Consider the following 18,405-nt stretch of genomic DNA (forward strand, 5'->3'; position numbering starts at 1 on the left):
GAATTAAAGAACCCCTAGATTCCGGCCTTGAAGCAATGAGGCCAAGCACATTATAGGATGCTCTCATACGAGCAAAGCCCCTTGTGAAAGAAATGAGGGCTGACAAATCTAAGCCTCAAAAGAGATCTTACCCTGAGGCAAATCCTAAAGATCAACCCTACAAGAAACCCTAACAGAATTTCCCCTACTACAACAGAGGGTGGCAAAGCAACTCTTTTGTCCCCTGCTCGTATGCTGCTTCTTCTAGAGAAGGCCCTCTGTGTTTTGAATGCAATGAGCTAGGACACTTTAGGGCCAACTGTCCCAAGATGGCAACATCATTTCCCCAAGGTGGCAGAGGAAATCAAGGCCATTGAACCCCTATCCACCAAGGTGCAAGAGGCGGTGGACGTGGCAGAGGCCGTGGAGGAGCAGTTGCTAGGATCCCCTGTATTATAAGTGAAGAACCGACCTTGGAAATGGCTGAAGAAGAGCGCACCACCGTCCATGCAGTAGTAGAACACCAAGGTCTGAATAAACAATTTGGTGTAATCCAAACCCCAGCCACTCATCACGGTAAGCCATTCTAGCTTTTGATTGATTGTGGCAGTACCCATTCATTTCTTTCTCCTAGGTGTTTGCAAAAAACTAAACTTGGGTCAAAAAATAGCTAGAAGAATGACTGTAGAGTTAGCCAGTGGGGAAAGAAGTAGTATCTCGCCACTCTGTAGGAAACCTTGATTTTGAGCTGGGTAATGAGAAAACTCATGGTGGCCACTTTAGAGTCTTGTCATTAGGAATTTATGATGGAATCCTTGGGATGGATTGGTTAATTTCAAACAAAGCTAGCATTTACTGTAACTCTAGGGGAGTATCACTTTTGAAAATAAGCATGGCCAAGTAATATCCGTTCAGGGGATAACAGGAAAACCTAAATCTAGGGTAGTCAAGGCAAAACATATTCTCAAGGGAGCACGTAAGGGTCAGCAAGATTTCTTAGTTAAGCTCAACAAAGCCATTGAACCTAGTAAGGAGACATAACCCTCTTGGCTCTAAGAATTCTCTGACATCTTCCTTGACGAGCTTACAGGGCTACCGCCTCCTCGAGAAGTCGATCATGAAGTCGAGGTGATCCCTGGAGCTTAACACCCGTCTCAAAAATGCCCTATAAAATGTCCCTTCCTAAAGCCATTGAACTTAAAGAGCAACTTTCCCAACTCATTGAGCAAGGATTCGTCAATAGCTCTCCTTGGTGGGCACCTGTTCTTTTCCAAAAAAAGAAGGACGGAACTCTCCGCCTCCTCTGCATAGATTATCGAGAGCTAAATCAAGTCACTATCAAGAATACTTTAAGTAACCTATCCCTCGCATCGATGAACTTCTTGACAGTCTTCATGGGGCCAAAGTTTTCTCAAAAATAGATTTGAGGTCTGGTTACTATCAGATCAAAGTCAAGGAAGCAGATATACCCAAGATAGCCTTCAATACCCGTTATGGCCACTATGAGTTTACTGTAATGTCATTCGGGTTAACCAATGCTCTTGCAACCTTCAACCGCCTAATGCTGCAAGATACATTCCGTCCTTACTTGGATGAATTTGTGCTTGTTTTTTTTTATGACACCTTAATCTACTCCAAATCAATGGTAGATCATGAGGAGCATGTGCATAGAGTTCTGCAATTGTTGCACAGACACAAACTCTATGCCAAGAAGAGCAAATGTACTTTCTTTACTCATCAAATTGAGTATCTTGGGTTCATCCGTCTTCAAAGATGGCATCTTAGTAGACCCCACCTTGGTCATAGATATTTTGGAGTGACCACCCCCTAAATCAGTTCGTGAAGTTCGTGGGTTTTTGGGAATCATAGGATGGCATAGGATTTTTATCAAAGATTATGCCTTGGTAGCTACACCTTTAACGAATCTTCTTAAGAAGGATTGCAAAATAGTGTGGCTGCTGCCAATTCATCAAAACAGTTTTGATCAGCTCAAGGTCATTATTACTTCTGCCCCAATCCTGAAACTTCTCGATTTCACCAAGGAATTTGAAGTGGTTACTGATGCTAGTAGTAGTCTAGCACTTGGTGGTGTCTTAGGCCAAGAAGGAAGACCAATTGCTTATAATTCTCGTCGCAAGCTGAAGTATATATGATGCTAGTAGTAGTCTAGCACTTGGTGGTGTCTTAGGCCAAGAAGGAAGACCAGTTGCTTATACTTCTCGCAAGCTGAAGTATATAGACACCACCAAGTGCTAGTAGTAGTCTAGCACTTGGTGGTGTCTTAGGCCAAGAAGGAAGACCAGTTGCTTATACTTCTCGCAAGCTGAAGCAATATGAAGCGAATTATGCCACCCATGATTTGGAGCTCTTAGTAGTAGTTGTTCATTGCCTCAAATTATGGAGACATTATCTCTTGGGGGCAAATTCCAGCTTGTAATAACTGACCATAAAATTCTGAAGTGGATCTTCACCCAGCCTAACCTCAAGCCTAACCTCAACATGCGGCAAAGGAGATGGATTGAAATTCTAAAAGAATATGACTTCGACATCAAATTCCGCCCTGGGAAAGATAATGTGGCTGCAGATGCACTTAGCTACCCGCAAATCTTTCTTAAGTGCAATTTCAATGTTAAATAATCCCATAGTGGTCAAGGTGGAAGAAGTCTCATATTAGAGGATGATGAAGTTAGTAGAAGAAGGGGGAAATTCAGAGAAAGAGAAGAACCTAATCAAGGGATACTCCACTCATGAAGGAAGCCTCTACTTCAATCACAGGCTATGTATCCCTAAGGATCCCGCTTTAAAGAAACTAATCCTCCATGAAGCTCATGATAGTCCTACTGCAGGACACCCAGTCTATGCAAAAACATTAAATGTTGTAAGACGGAGCTTTCATTGGGCAGGCTTGAAAAATGATGTCCTTCGGTACTTGAAGCAATGTCTCTCATGCCAAAGGATCAAAGCTGAAAGGGTCAAGATGCCTGGGAAACTTCAATCCTTGGATATTCCCCAAATGAAGTGGGAGTGCATTAGTATGGATTTTGTCACAAGTCTCCCCACTATTCAAGGAGGATATGACTCCATTCTGGTAGTAGTGGACTTACTTACCAAAGTAGCTCACCTTAAACCAGCAAAGAAGACCTTCAAAGTTTCTGATGTTGCTCAAATATTCATCAAGCTCAAACTTCATGGTCTCCCAAAAAGGATAGTAAGTGACCGGGATTCTGACTTCACTTCAAAGTTCTGGCAGTCCTTATTTCAAGCCCTGGGAACTCAACTTTGCTTTAGCACAGCTTATCATCCAGAGACCGATGGCCAAACTGAGAGAGTCAATCAAGTAATTGAAGACATTCTCAGAGCATATTGTGGACGGGAACCAAGAAGGTGGATTCAATACCTTCCTCTGGTAGAATTTACCTACAATGCATCTTATCATCAGAGCATAGGAATGTTACCATTCAAAGCACTCTATGGGCAAGAATGCTTCTCCTCTAAATTTCTCTGATCCGACCATAAGAGTTGAGGCATCCAGAAAAATGCTCAAAGAGATGGAGGAACAAACCAAGGTAATCCAAAAGGATATTAAAGCTGCCCAAGATCGACAAAAGCATTATGCTGACACCAAGGAGTCCTTGAGCAAGGACACCCATGCTATGCAAAAACATTAAATTCCGTAAGAAGGAGCTTTCATTGGGCAGGCTTGAAAAATGATGTCCTTCAGTACTTGAAGCAATGTCTCTCATGCTGCCAAAGGATCAAAGCTGAAAGGGTCAAGATGCCTAGAAAACTTCAACCCTTGCCCAAATGAACTGGGAGTGCATTAGTATGGATTTTGTCACAAGTCTCCCCACTATACAAGGAGGATATGACTCTATTCTGGTAGTAGTTGACTTACTTACCAAAGTAGCTCACCTTATACCAGCAAAGAAGACCTTCAAAGCTTCTGATGTTGCTCGAATATTCATCAAGGAAGTCCTCAAACTTCATGGTCTCCCAAAAAGGATAGTAAGTGATCGGGATTTTTACTTCACTTCAAAGTTTTGGCAGTCCTTATTTCAAGCCCTGGGCACTCAACTTTTCTTTAGCACAGCTTATCATCTAGAGACCGATGGCTAGCCTGAGAGAGTCAATCAGGTAATTGAAGACATTCTCAGAGCATATTGTGGACGGGAACTAAGAAGATGGATTCAATACCTTCCTCTAGTAGAAAGGATCTTCAAGGAAGGAGAAAAAGTTCTTCTACGAGTGCAACCCAAATGAAGTTCTCCATCACTTGGGAAATATAAGAAGCTCAGCCCTAGATATTGTGGTCCCTATACAGTTATCAAGTGTCTAGGTAAAAGTGCCTATAAACTCTAGCTCCCAGCCCATATCAAAGTCCACAATGTATTTCATGTAAGTTTGAAATCTTATGTACCCAGTCTCGATCATATTCTTGATGATGAACAAGTTGTAATCCCTACTCAAGGAGTCCTTGAATTACAGCCCAGTAGGATCATAGATTCTAGGGAAAGGCAACTCCGAAATAGAACTCTTGTAGAACATCTAGTACAGTGAAAAGATTACCCTGAAGACGATGCAACTTGGGAAGATGAAGCTACACTATTAAAGGATTATCCCTAATTCATGACAAGATGAGGACATCTCGATTTCTTTAAGGGGGGAAGGATGTAGCATACCCATCTTCACTAATAAAGAAATGTTCATGTAATAGATGAATTTATGAGTTTTTATGGTATAAAAATCAATGATTTTATTAAATGAGCCATTTCTACTTAGAATCTTAAAATTTTGAGTCCAAATTTAGAATTTACGTACAATTTTACCCTAATATAGGATTTTACAGCATCCAAAACGGACACCGGATCAAGCTCATACGTAAATTTTGTTTATTTTTAGTTAAAGAGCGGCGACCTTTAAACCTTAATAAATGCACGACCGGGCGTCTGATCGACAAACGGTCTGCACCCCAATGACCACGGACAAAAAAAATTTTGCTCCCCCCCTTGGTGGTCCGGCACGCAAATCGAGGCCAGTGTCCCAGATTTGGAGACCGTGCCCCAAAAAAGGGACCGTACACACGAGAGTGCTCGTATGATGGCCACACAAGATAAGGCAACTTTTCTCTACTCCCCCCTTGTTTAGAAGGCAGTGTCCTTAACTCTTCCCCCCTGTGTGAAGAGACTTACAGCAGCGCCCTTCTTCCCTTCAGCATAACGTTTTTGTGTTAAGGAAATCTCACAATCCCCCCCCATTTGTGCGGACTTTAGCAAGAGGTTTTGGCCTTAGAGAGGGTTCATGCGCTGTAGTCTTTTGCTCATACGGTGAGTAAACGATCTCAGAATTGAGATGTGACTGGAGCATTTCGACCGCAACAGCAAGCCCTACAAGGCGACATCCAAGATGGCCCCATCTTGGAAACATTAGAATACTTCCTCGGGAGGAGCACACAATAATGAGATTAGAGAAGATGTTCCTAATGCAGCCCCAACCCTCCCGTTTACAAGCTCCTCAAGGAAATGGTGGCCAAGTTAGCTTGGTTATCTTTTAAAGAAGAGTTTTTTTTTAATATTAGTGTTAATAAATGTGTATCTTTTTCTTTTAAAATAATGAAATAAAATTGTATGAAGCTACGATTTGAAGTGATGCTATATTCAATGAAATGTATTGAAATTGTTATCTTTAAAGAGTGCAAGTTTTTCCTAGCTTCGACGCTAACTCTGTTTTGTGCTTGTGTAGCCGAGGGGCGTCGTTAGCAAAGCCCGAGAAAGCTCGGGAATGGCCCAAGGTATCCCTCATACCATTGGGAGAATAAGGTTCGCCGATTGAGGCAAGAGATTATGATGTTGTCTAGTTCTGAGGGCCCAGGCTAGTGCGGTGAATAAGCCCACCCTAGTGTGCAGACATCCCTCTGAGGGGGGGCAGGAGGATCGAGTGACAGAGCTTGAGAGGGCGACAGGCCGGCTTGAGTCCTCGCCAATGGCCGACAATGAGGTGTATGGTCCCGTAGGGTTTTGCCCAGCATGTAGAGGCTAGAAGGCCGAATTCTAGATCATTGACAGTATAAAGGAAAAGAATAAGAGAGCCAGTTTGGCTTGTATGGAATTGATTCATGTATAAACTTTTTGAATTATAAATCTTATCTTTGGCATTATTGTACTCTAGAAAAATTCTATTTCAACAAACCTTGTGAAAAGGGCCTTAATTAAGGAACATGTTTATTTATGTCAAATAGTGTGGTAGGATTAATTAGAAAACAAATTGACGTGTGAGTAGGGTGGAAAGTGGGAGGATGGAATGCCCCAATGGCACCATCCTACGAACGGGTGGACCCGATTAGTCAGGTAGCTTTCCAACAGATTAAGTGAAAGCCCTACGCTAGATAAATAGGCTCTTTGGCAATTCTATTCTAGAAGACTAGGCCAGCGGTGGCTGTGCCTTACATGGATGAGGAAAAAAAGTATTGCGTCTAGAAATCAAGACTAGTAGTTGCCCAATTTATGATCAATTACCCTATGGGTGATTTGATTTTTAGAAGATCACGCTCCCCCTGCGGGATAGGACTAGGTCTTACCTATGAATCGTATCCTTGAATCTTTGCATGGTCAAGGTGTCGATGAATAGGAAATTTTCTCCAAGTTAAGACTTAGTGGACTATCTTAAGTATGAAAGATCCCTGCCCCCTCTGCGCAGCAAATTCCGAGGTGCTAGCAGCGAAAGTAGCACTTCTTACACGTAGGGTAGAACCTCACTCGGGGCCTCACCCATGGATATCCGGACAAGAGACTAATCCCTCGGTTCCTCAAAACCGAACTCAAAAAAACTTCCCTCGCCTCTAGTAGACATAGGTGATTCCTCAAGGATATTTTATTCTAACGTAATCAAGGTCATCACTAACCAAACTGATCTGACTGAACCCATAAGTCTCATGGTCAGATCAAGGAAGAGTCTTGCACTTGGATCATAGAGTCCAACACTTTTTTCCTCATCAAGAGGCACAACCATTGATTCTTTTCCATAGAACAAGGGTTATCCGGGATTTACTTCAACTATCGTAACTTAAGAGAATCGAGTCTCATTTTAGGGATCCATCAGTCCAGCCTAACCCCATCCAATCCCATGGGTTAGCCAACCGCCCAACTGCTGTAGTGATAGGATCCATTTAGAAATTTGGTTATGTTTTGCCCTGGGTATTAGAGAAAAGAGTTCCCAGGCCCCCTAGCCGGTGCTTCAAGCAAACTTCAAGATAGTCACACCACTTACACACCCAATATGAAATTGCTTGTTTCACAAATTCAAACAATCTTTTAACAAAACCATAGTATCACTGATCATAATCCTCCAAAATATCTAGCTTGAATTCTAATTTCTAATAATTCCTTCATCGGTGTATCTATGGCATCATTGGCAACCAAAACGCTCACCACCTGTTCACTCAGGGGCCTTTTCAATAGTTCCTAGCTCATAGTACCCGTCAATATGATCACATAAGAAAATCCAGATGGACTTTCCATTGAAGATCAACAAGATCAACCAACAGATCCATATAAAAGAGCCATGGACTCATCCGTTGAGGACCAGCAAGGCCAATCATCCATTGAGGACTAGCAAGGCCAATCATCCAGATCTATGCCTGAGTTCAGAAAACAACTCTAACACCTTGTTCCATTTTTCTTCCTCAATGCACACGTGGGTATCTTCGATGACCAAGAGCCCGAGCACCGTATGGTTAGCACCCTCTAGGCTCCTTCGTAGGTCACCTAGCGCTTCACTCATAGGCTGCTTCCTTAGTCCCTCATCCACCGTACCAGAAGCTCACCATTAAAATCACGAGGTTTTTTCAAGACCTCGGCCTACCTTGCTATGCGGGACGTCCTCCATTGACTCTCCCCTAGCTATTGCAACTTTATTGCTTAGGTCTCTACGACCTCATTCACAAGATGGTCAAAATGCTTCCCCAGAATTCTTGACATAAAACAGTAATTTAAAAACAAGTTTCATAAATAGAGTTTCTAACAAACTCTTATTTTTCCACATTGTTCCACATCGTTTCTCGTTATTCCACATTCTTCTACATCAATTCACATTGCTTATTCCACATCCAGTTATATGTATTCCCATCGTCCTTCATCCATTCTCATCCAATCACATCATATTACATCTTATCACATATATGCACATCTATCCTCATCACATCACATCACAACATATCCACATTGCATCTCATCCATTCATATCACATCACATCCATCTATGTTCATTCAGATCCACATCACATCCACATATCATCACATCATGTTCACATCTATTTACATTACTTCACATCCATTCACATCTACCCAAGTCCACATCACATCACATCTCATCTATCCACATCATATCTCATCCATTCATATCTAACCAGATCCACATCACATCACATCCATCACACCCATTCACATCCCACATTCATTCACATACATATCTATCACATCACATCTCATTCTCATCCATTTACATCACATCACATCCTTTCACATATCATCACATCTCATTCTCATCCATTTACATCACATCACATCCCTTCACATATCATTACATCTTATTCACATCTCATCACATCCACATCCACATCCATTTACATCACATCACATCTCATCTACATCCACATCCATTTACATCACATCACATCTCATCCACATCTCATCACATCCACATCCACATCCACATTCATTTACATCTCATCCACATCTCATCTCATCCACATTTATTTGCATCACATCACATCTCATCCACATCTCATCACATCCACATCCATTACATCACATCACATCACATCTCATCCACATCTCATCACATCCACTCACATCTTATCACATCTTATTCACATTGCATTCACATCTTATCACATCTTATTCACATTGCATTCACATCTTATTCACATTTAGTACCGTTTTCTTTTTTTGATATAGATAGGACTTTTCTAAGTTTCTGCCAATTACTTGGCCTAGTTAAAGGTACTTTTTCTCGATGGATATTCTCATATTCTTTCTCAAATTTCTCAAGTGAAATATATTCAATATTCTTCTTTTGAGTAAAAGATTCATGGGATTTACAAAAATCAATTCTACCCATATTTTCCAATAAAATTAATAATGCTCAAAATTCCACTTGATAAATACTTATAATTTGAATTATGCCAAAAATCCCTCTTTTACCATTTAATTACTTGGATCTCAATTATCATGGGAATTCCTCTTTTTGCATAAAAACAAATTTACCAAAAATTCCTCTTTTTGCATAAAAATAAATTTACCAAAAATTCATCTTTTACCATTTAATTACTTGGACCTCAATTATCATGGGAATTCCTCTTTTTGCATAAAAATAAATTTACCAAAAATTCATCTTTTTGCTTAAAAATAAATTTACCAAAATTTACTCTTTTCTCATAATCAATTAATTATGCATAATTACAAAAAAAATATTTCTCATGAATATGATAAAAATCATTCTTTTTGCATAGGATGTCCAATCCTAGAATATGGTAGGAAGTCCTCTTTTAGCATTATGCATAAAAATAAGATATGTATTGTTTTCTGAAAATTTTGTCATAGCTTCGCTACTACTGCTATTACTGATAATTCTTATTTTTTTCTAAAGAATAAAGCTTGTAATGAAAATATGATAGTAGTTCCTCTTTTATGCTTAAAATCAAACTATGAATTTAAATCATAATTTTAACTATCATCATAAACTTAATTATGATTATCTCACTAGATTAAGCTCATTCCATTATTTCTCTTTTTTCAAATTGATAGGATAATCTATTTCTCATTTAGAATCAATCAAAGTAGTTTTTAACTACTTATAAATAATCTAAAAGAAATAACCATTATTTTGTTAACACAAAATCATAAAAATACCATTTTCTTAATCTCTAGCTTAACAAGCCTAGAGTTTAGCTTTGAATTAAGAGACTATCATTGAGAAGCATCCTTTTTCAAGGGATTTAACCATAAAGATGGCTATTCATTTAGAGAGAGAGATTTACTTAAAGAAAGCATTATAAATAAGCATAAAGATTAACTTTCTCTTAATTAAGCATTAAGACTTTAAGGGAAAGCTTGATTTGAATTAAAAAAATTATTTAGAAACCTTCTCAAGCTTGAGAGGTGTTGAGAAGAAGAAAGTTATGAGAAGAAGAAAGTCATTGAGATAAATTGGAAAAAACCATAAAAATTAATTTTACCTCCAAGTTTGGCTTGATTCTCTATTAGCAATGAAGCCCCCGACCAATCAATTGGTTCACTAAGAGGAGAAGAGAAACTCTAAGAGTTGTTGTAGAGAGAGAGAGCCCCAAGCTCTCAAGAGAGAGAAAAATTTAAAGGATAATAGAAAATATGATTATTTTAATATAATACTGGCATAGTATAGCTCTAATATTTTATTACAAATGACTAAGGGTCTATTTATAGGTGAGGGAAGCCATTAACCAAGTCCAACTAGGTTCTAGAATTTTCCAAGTTCAGTTTGACTCAATTTGGACAAGATTTAGACCAGTTTGGCTCCCTTTTTGATTTGGTTTGATCCAGGAGAGAGGAGAGATAAAAATATCACAATTTTTTTGAATTAAAAATCCTTCCACACATGTGAAAGAGGCACCTACCTCAAGAGTCCCCCTTTCCTTACCAAGGTGTCAAAAAATGCATCATTATTCTAAAATATCTCATTTTTTTAGTAATATCTCATAATTTGTAACTAATAAACCTTGTACTCAGTCAACTCTTCATCTTATGTGAGCATTTATTGATTTTTGGGTATTTTCTTTTATTCTTTGGATTTATCTCATCCCAACACTTGGATTAATCCAATTGGCCCATTAGAACCTTAATTGGACCATAATCTAATTTTTATTGAGAATGTAGACCCTTAGGCTAAGGTCCCTCATACTATTTTCAATTAATTCCTAATGCACATTAGAAAGTTCATTTTGAATGTTTGTTTCAGGGAAAACCATTTTAGACACTAGGAAGATTTTTATATCCAAAGATATCTTAATTTTGGATTATCTCTCTCTAGACATTTTCTCTCTCTAGGCCAAAATAGGGTAAAACAAGATCTTTCTTTTATTTCAGAGAGGGGAATAATTACAAGAACAGAAGGGGAGGTTCTTACACCTTTACACCTCAAAAGCTAGAGGGAGGAATCTTACACTCAAAGTTTTTTTTAAAAAGTCTCTTTTTCAAACCTTATGTAAGGTTTCAAACCTTTCTACAAGGTTTGAAACCTTAAAAAAAAGAGACTTTTTTTTAAAAGTCTCTTTTTCAAACCTTTCTACAAGGTTTTTTTAAAAGCCTCTTCTCTAGGGTTTTCCGAGCACACAAAGGTTTTCCCACATTTCTTTCAAGCTCGAGGCAAGTGGAGAAAGAAATAATTTTGTACCATTCTCGCTTGGGAAGTGCAAGGCATGCACAATTTTTGAAACTAAGTAAAATCAATGCGTCAGAAATCCAATCCTAAATTTTTTTGATGAACTCATATGCATGGAAGTCATCTATCGTATTGTAAATGGAGTTAGACACTTCCCTTGTGTTGATAAACAAGTGGTAAGACCTCTCCTAAATTAATGTTCGTATTGGTGTATGTATTTATGCATCATGATGAAGTGGAAGGTGGAAGCAAGAAGTATATTGAGAAGCACATGCATAAGCTATTAAAACATGGCTGGTAGCCTTTTGTTAGTCTATGTGGCAGCTGGACTAAGGAAGCTAGCATGATTGGAAGGAGACATGTACACCTGAAACGTGTCTACTATGAGAAAGGATTGGAGAAGCACGAAGATGAAACCAATGAAGCCAATGTAATGAAGAATGGTACATCCAAATCCCACTTGAAGATTGTCTTTTGCAAGAAGATGGTTTCATCAAAGCAAAGGAGCAACAAGGGTGGTGCCCAAAGCCACTATGGAAGAGATGGTACCAAAGATATTGCTAAGGTTGAGGAGAATTTTCGAAGTTCCTCACATGAAAAACAACTCTTCTAGTTGAGGAGTAAAGCATGTTTACTAGAATTGGGAGTGAACCACATTACTCTATAACTCATCACTTTTGTAAAAGCCTAATTTATAAAGGCTACCTACCTTGTCATCTATCCTATGGTTGAGAGGGGGTAATTTTGTTCTTGTATGTCCAATGGTCACCTTGCACCATGTTTGGCATTGTCCCATGGTGGCATTGAGAGGGGGTGTTGAAATATATGATGTACAAGTGATAAAGGGTGAGAGAAAGAGGTCATGTAGGTGTGAACACACCCCAAATAAAGTGGGCATATGGGTGGAAAAGGGATCTAGGGTTGGCCCAACCCTAGCCCTTGGTTAACCCTATATAAAGGGCAAGAGGCTTCACTTTTTGTAACACAACACAAGTAACACAACACTTGAGGGTGAAGGCCATGGCTGAAATAGAAGGTAATATAGAAGCTTTCTATACATCTTGTATTCTTGCTCTCTCTCATATATGTTGCTCTATCTTTCCATCAACTATTGCTTCCATTGTGCATACTCCCCATAATCTTGGAGTGGCTGAAATAGAAAGTAATATAGAAGCTTTCTATACATCTTGTATTCTTGCTCTCTTCCATATATGTTGCTCTATGTTGCCATCAACTATTGCTTCCATTGTGCATACTCCCCATAATTTTGACACAGGCAAAGCAGTCTTGGAATTTTGTGAGTAGAGCAATGAGCTCGGTCTCTTCCTCTATAGAGAGGTTATCTCCAATGTATACTAGCCTTGGGTCTTCGCCCGGACCTACTAGATTAATTTCTTTTACCTTGTCTAGATCATCATATGATGAGGTCCCTAGTTGTCCACTGTGGGATATTTGGGATGAGTCATATTGCACAAATTTGTTGGCCATCTAAAAGGTCTTGAAGTGTTTGGACACTTGTTTGGTCTCTTCTACCATAGATCTTTCTTCTTCTACTAGCCTTTTGGCTTCTTTTCCCACTAGCGCTAATGTCTTATTGTGTGCTTTGCGCGTAGAGCGGCAAAGATTTTTTGGTTTGGATTTGGATCAACGGGCTCCATCAGCTTTTGGGATGGTCGTGTGGACCAAAAGGGAGTTATCTGTTAACTTCTTTTGGTCGTGTGGACCAAAAGGGAGTTATTTGTTAACTCCTTTTGTTAAATTTGGTTGAAGTGGTCAGGTGCTTCAACCACCCTAACATATTTTAACCAGTGAGTGTCTGAATCATCATGGAAAACATAGCATTCTAGCCTAGGGAATCCATCGGGCTTGATGAATCCATGCAAACAAACAGTCACCTTGAACACTCCTGTAGACAATGTACAATTGCTCTTACAGGAGGAAGAGACCTTGGAGGAGCTGGAACTTCCAACATATTGCATTGAAAAGATCCCTAGGATTTTGGTTGGATTGGAAATTTTAAATAAAATCATCACAGATCAAGCACAACTTTATCCAACATGAGAACACAATCTCATGACCCTCGAGCTATGGGATTTGTTAAGTCAACTTAACTCACAGCACATCCTGAAAGAATTCCCTTTACACAAGACTTGAACATGCCATGTTTGGGGTACTTTCAACATACAATGTATATTGTAACTAGCCCCCTTACTTGCACATTTTTTATGGTTGAGTATGTGTTGGAAGCAGATTTTATCTTGGGGCATAAATGGACTATTACTGCTGTGCCCAAGCACCACTGTGCTTTGCTAGCGATAGAGTCATCATGATGGTCAATGACAAAAAGTTGACAATACCATATGCAAGGAAGAGGATCCAACTTTAATGGATTTCTATGATGCTGAATACAAAAGGTTACAAGCCTCTTCCATAGAAGCCCCTCTACACAATGACCTACCATTTGCATCAACGAACAACTCTGATAAAGCATATACTTCTTCAACTCCATACTCACTAACAACGTTCAATACCAAAACCTCGTAATCAATAGCCGTTCCTGAAGAAGTTCCCCCATGTAACCATATATCTCTAACAAGGATTTCAAAGGAAAATCCCCGAAACCTATGCCTCTTCATTGACAAACCTCACCAAAGAAGACAATTGCATGCTTGAAAGCTTCATCATTGACAACCACTCCACAAGAAACTCTAGTCTCATCATCACTCATCAAAAATACCCATGAGTCTCCAACCTACAGCCTCAACGCTACCCAATGTCAAGGAGGGCCCAAAACCTTCTGCATCGTCCAAAAAGAAAACTCCACCAAGACAACCAAGATCAAGGTATCTTAATGGTATCAAGATGTGGGTGGAGAAGCAGTTACTTGTAGCTCAAGTCTACTACGAAGGCGTTAATCAAATTTGGGTGCTCGACAGTCAATGCCTCTTTCTCAAAAAAATAAAAGTACTCCACAACACCATCCACAAAAGGCTATGCAAGTTCCTCAGCAAACTCCACCAAGTCGATAAGTGTGAGTACCAAAACATTTACTGCAAGCACAAGGATACTACCAAGATAATACCAAATCATTTACTGCAAGCACAAGGATACTACCAAGATAATACCAAAACATTTACTGCAAGCACAAGGATACTACCAAGATAATACCAAATCTTGGATTCCCAATCGCATCACAAAGTCTCATAAGCTTGCACAAAGAAGGAAACCTCAGCACCAAGCGTATTAGCCACCAATTTATAATGTTCATCCAAGATGGGTGCCTGTGCATGTGCTTCAACAACAAGGATACTATGATGGTAATCCCATCATATGGTTGCCAAGATCGAACAACGTGAAGAAAACCTCACCATAGACTTCAACCCCAATAGCTTCACTTAAAGTTTGACAAGAATGGAGGCTAAGCAATCACTTAACCACTCTCATGCATTCACCACACCTACACAAAGAGCTTGTGTGTTCAAGCAACCAACCAGCAATTTTACCTACGGTCTCGATAACATTTGAGCAACAAATTCAAGAATCAATACCCATGTCTGAACGGAGACTTATGAGTCCATCAAGGACAAAATAACAATGCTCTTGTCACCCCTCTGGATGTGAAGCATAAGTGCACAAGAACCTATTTAGGGCATTTCACGGAATAACCCTTCACGACCTAAAAACTTGCACTTTCATGGGTTTTAACTATTTCACGGGATTACATTTCACAGGTTTAGGCCATTTCACAAAATAACCCTTCATGGCCTAAAAACTTGCACTTTCATGGGTTTAAACTATTTCATGAGATTACCTTTCACGGGTTTAGGCCATTTCATGGAATAACCCTTCATGGTCAAAAAACCTACAATCTCACGAGTTTAGTCTCACAGCTTAAGAACCTCCACTTTCACCATTTAAGCCATATCACGGATTTAAGCCATATCACGGATTAAGCCATCTCACACATTAACACCTTCCCAATGATTTTCAATAGCCATTATATAATTGTTAAGCTTATAGCTTACTATTCTTTTGGCTAAATTAATGTAGCAGTTGCTCCATGAGTACATATCCATACTCATGCATTGGAGAACATTTGCACCAAAGCCTCACCATCGACAACTTCCAGGTACATCTCTGGATGGGGGGGGCATGGTGGGCGAATGCTTGGTCAATGGTATAACCCATCGTTTGGAAAATTCCTTCAAATTCCAAACCTCTCCAAAACGATGCTACCATCTTCACAAATAAATGATCTTCAATCCTTAGATATTTATATTAGCCTCACAAGTCAATGTAGTTCTTTCAACCTCGCCATCAAGTGGCTACTTCAACATAGAGCAGTTTAATAAGAGTCTATATATGACTCAATTCTTATACTTCAAGTATATCTTCTTCATAAAAGCACTTAAATATATATAAAAACATAAAAAGCACTTAAATATATCTTCTTCATAAAAGCACTTAAATATATATAAAAACATTAAAAACACATGGGCATAAGAAAGCAAGAATAGGTCCTACTCAACAACATTTCACAAGAATCCTACCACACAAAGGGACACCATCGAAGGCCAATTTCTTCAAATGATAAATGTTGCTTCAATGAATCAAATGAGGAATTGAGAATCACTATCTTGTTCTAATGATTATGTCTATATTCCTCCAGATCGTCCCCTCTCTTCTCTCCCATTATTAACATCTCTTATCATTCCCACTAACACAAATCACATGTAACCTTGCTTATGTTTGCAAAAAACAAAGTGAGCAAAAAACCCCCAAAAAAAACATGCTCACACGAATATAAAAATGCAATCATTTGCAAAAAACTACACCCCCCACCCCGTTAGGAATTCCCAATAAACCACTAACCTTTTTATTTACTAACTAGCTTTTCTTATTCCTTCTGGAGGGACAAAGACCATTGAGCATCAATCAACATGAAAGCCATCGACAAAGCTTGTTCATTTTTCCCACACAAAGGTCTTCAACGTGATCATGAGGATGTGATCGCCATCAGAAAGGGGGGGGATGTTAACCCATTTCTAGGGTTAACAAGAGCTACCACCATTATCTTACATTTAATCAATTTTATTAGTTAAGGGGTTAATGAGGGAGCACCTACAGAGGTAATTGCCGTCCCTTTCTTGATCAGACACTCAGCCACTTAGTGAGATCTTATGCAACGATAGCATTGCATGGGTGGTAGTTTTGCCATTGTATTCATGTCCCGGTCCCGTGGAATTGGGGTAGCTATGTACACTGGGTACATTTGGTCACCCTCCATCACGTAGTGGCTCAGGATTTGAGAGGTTGGACTAGTTGGCTCAAAGGGTTCGTAGGTAGGACCCTCAAGAATTTTTCCCCCTTGTCCCCTTCTTTAAAGATTTTCGTCAGGGTTAGCTGACGAACATGTGTGATTCGCGACATGGGGGTTGAGGTGAGAGAACTAGGGGTGGTAAGGGCATTTCGGGTACTCTTAAAATTCCTCTTTGGGCCAGTTCTTGGCCTGGTTAAGGTACATTGTAAAGAGTAGGTGCTGGCAAGCCAACAATTTCCTTTACTGTCTTTCGGTGTGTCACCCTTGGGTTCCTATTCGTGGTATTATATTAGAGAAGTTGTCTCAGTGGTGCAGTTGGTCTTATTACAAATGGCAATCCTCCTAACTAGAATCCAAGTTAGAAGTTGTCTCAGTGGTGTGGTTGGTCTTATTACAAATGGCAATCCTTCTGCAGACTCTCACACTAAAGACCTACTGGGGTTTTGGGCACCTCAAAGCTTTGTTGAACCTAGTGAAGATGCTCACATTGGCTTGAGTTTTCTTATGAGGTTTATAGAATGACAGCAGATAGGCATAATATATCCTATAGGGCATCACTAACTGTGGCAACATAATCTCACTCTAGAGTAGTGCTTCTATTGAGTGGTCTTGAAGCCCTCACTTTTCTCAATTGGGGTGCTAATCTTCTTGTTATAGTCCTTGTTCACTAATGTTGGCATATTTAGTGTCCGTCAAATTAGATCTGGTGTGATCTTAATGAGGTGTTGATGAAGTTTTTCTCTGCTTCATTCTCAAAGTACTTATGGCCACACACTCAGTCTTCTAGTTGTAGGTGGCAATGGCATCATAACAACTATAGAGGTCCATGCCCCATGGTGGCAACTCTAAACATTTCCATCTTATCCAAAGCTTGCCTTATCTGCACTACAATGTAGGAACACACTTCACTGTAGGAACATAGCATACATAGTTGAGCTAGTCAAAAGTGGAGTCTAAGGATGGATGCTACCCCCCACTACTTGTAAGATCTTTTTGTCTATATATCTCTCCTTGGTTTCACTGAGGTCCATAATGGTATAAGGTTCTACATTAGGCCTTCTTTTTCCCTTTTTTGGGATGTGGGCTAGCCTTCTTTTTCCCTTTTTTGGGATGTGGGCTAGGCCACACTGCCTATTCAGCAACCTTTACTTCTAGGAATTTTAAAACCCTTAAACAATGTAATGCAATCTGTTTGATCCACTTGCAAATGAGATTACTACATTAATGGCCAAGACATGTAACCTGCAACTTCCTTGTGCTATGCCAACGTAAATACCACATTTTAACCTATTCGTCTGCAAATAAGAAATTGCTTGCACTAAACCACTACTAAAAATTTAATTGTGGTAATACACTAATAATTTTTCCTTTATGATGCAATTGCACTACTCTTTCTTGCAATCCTCAACTGTACTGTATGCAAGGGCCTAGAAAAGCTGTGCGGCCAATAACAAATAACCAAAAAGTTGCTCCCCTATACTAGACATAAAATGTGTTGTCGAACCCTCTAATCAGATGCACTCTAAACACACTGCACACCTAATCGCTTCTGTGCTCTTGTGTTTTGACCCTATACCTACTCTGCAAGGACCTAATTGCTTATGTGCTCCCATGATTTGACAACCCATATCCTAGCAACAACGGATGCAGTCACTACCAGAAGGGTGCATAATGAATGGAATCGAACAAATACC

The sequence above is a fragment of the Cibotium barometz genome, chromosome 57 (genome assembly GCF_041138505.1).
Source record: "Cibotium barometz isolate CiBa-2024 chromosome 57, ASM4113850v1, whole genome shotgun sequence".
NCBI classification, from domain to species: Eukaryota; Viridiplantae; Streptophyta; class Polypodiopsida; order Cyatheales; family Cibotiaceae; genus Cibotium; species Cibotium barometz.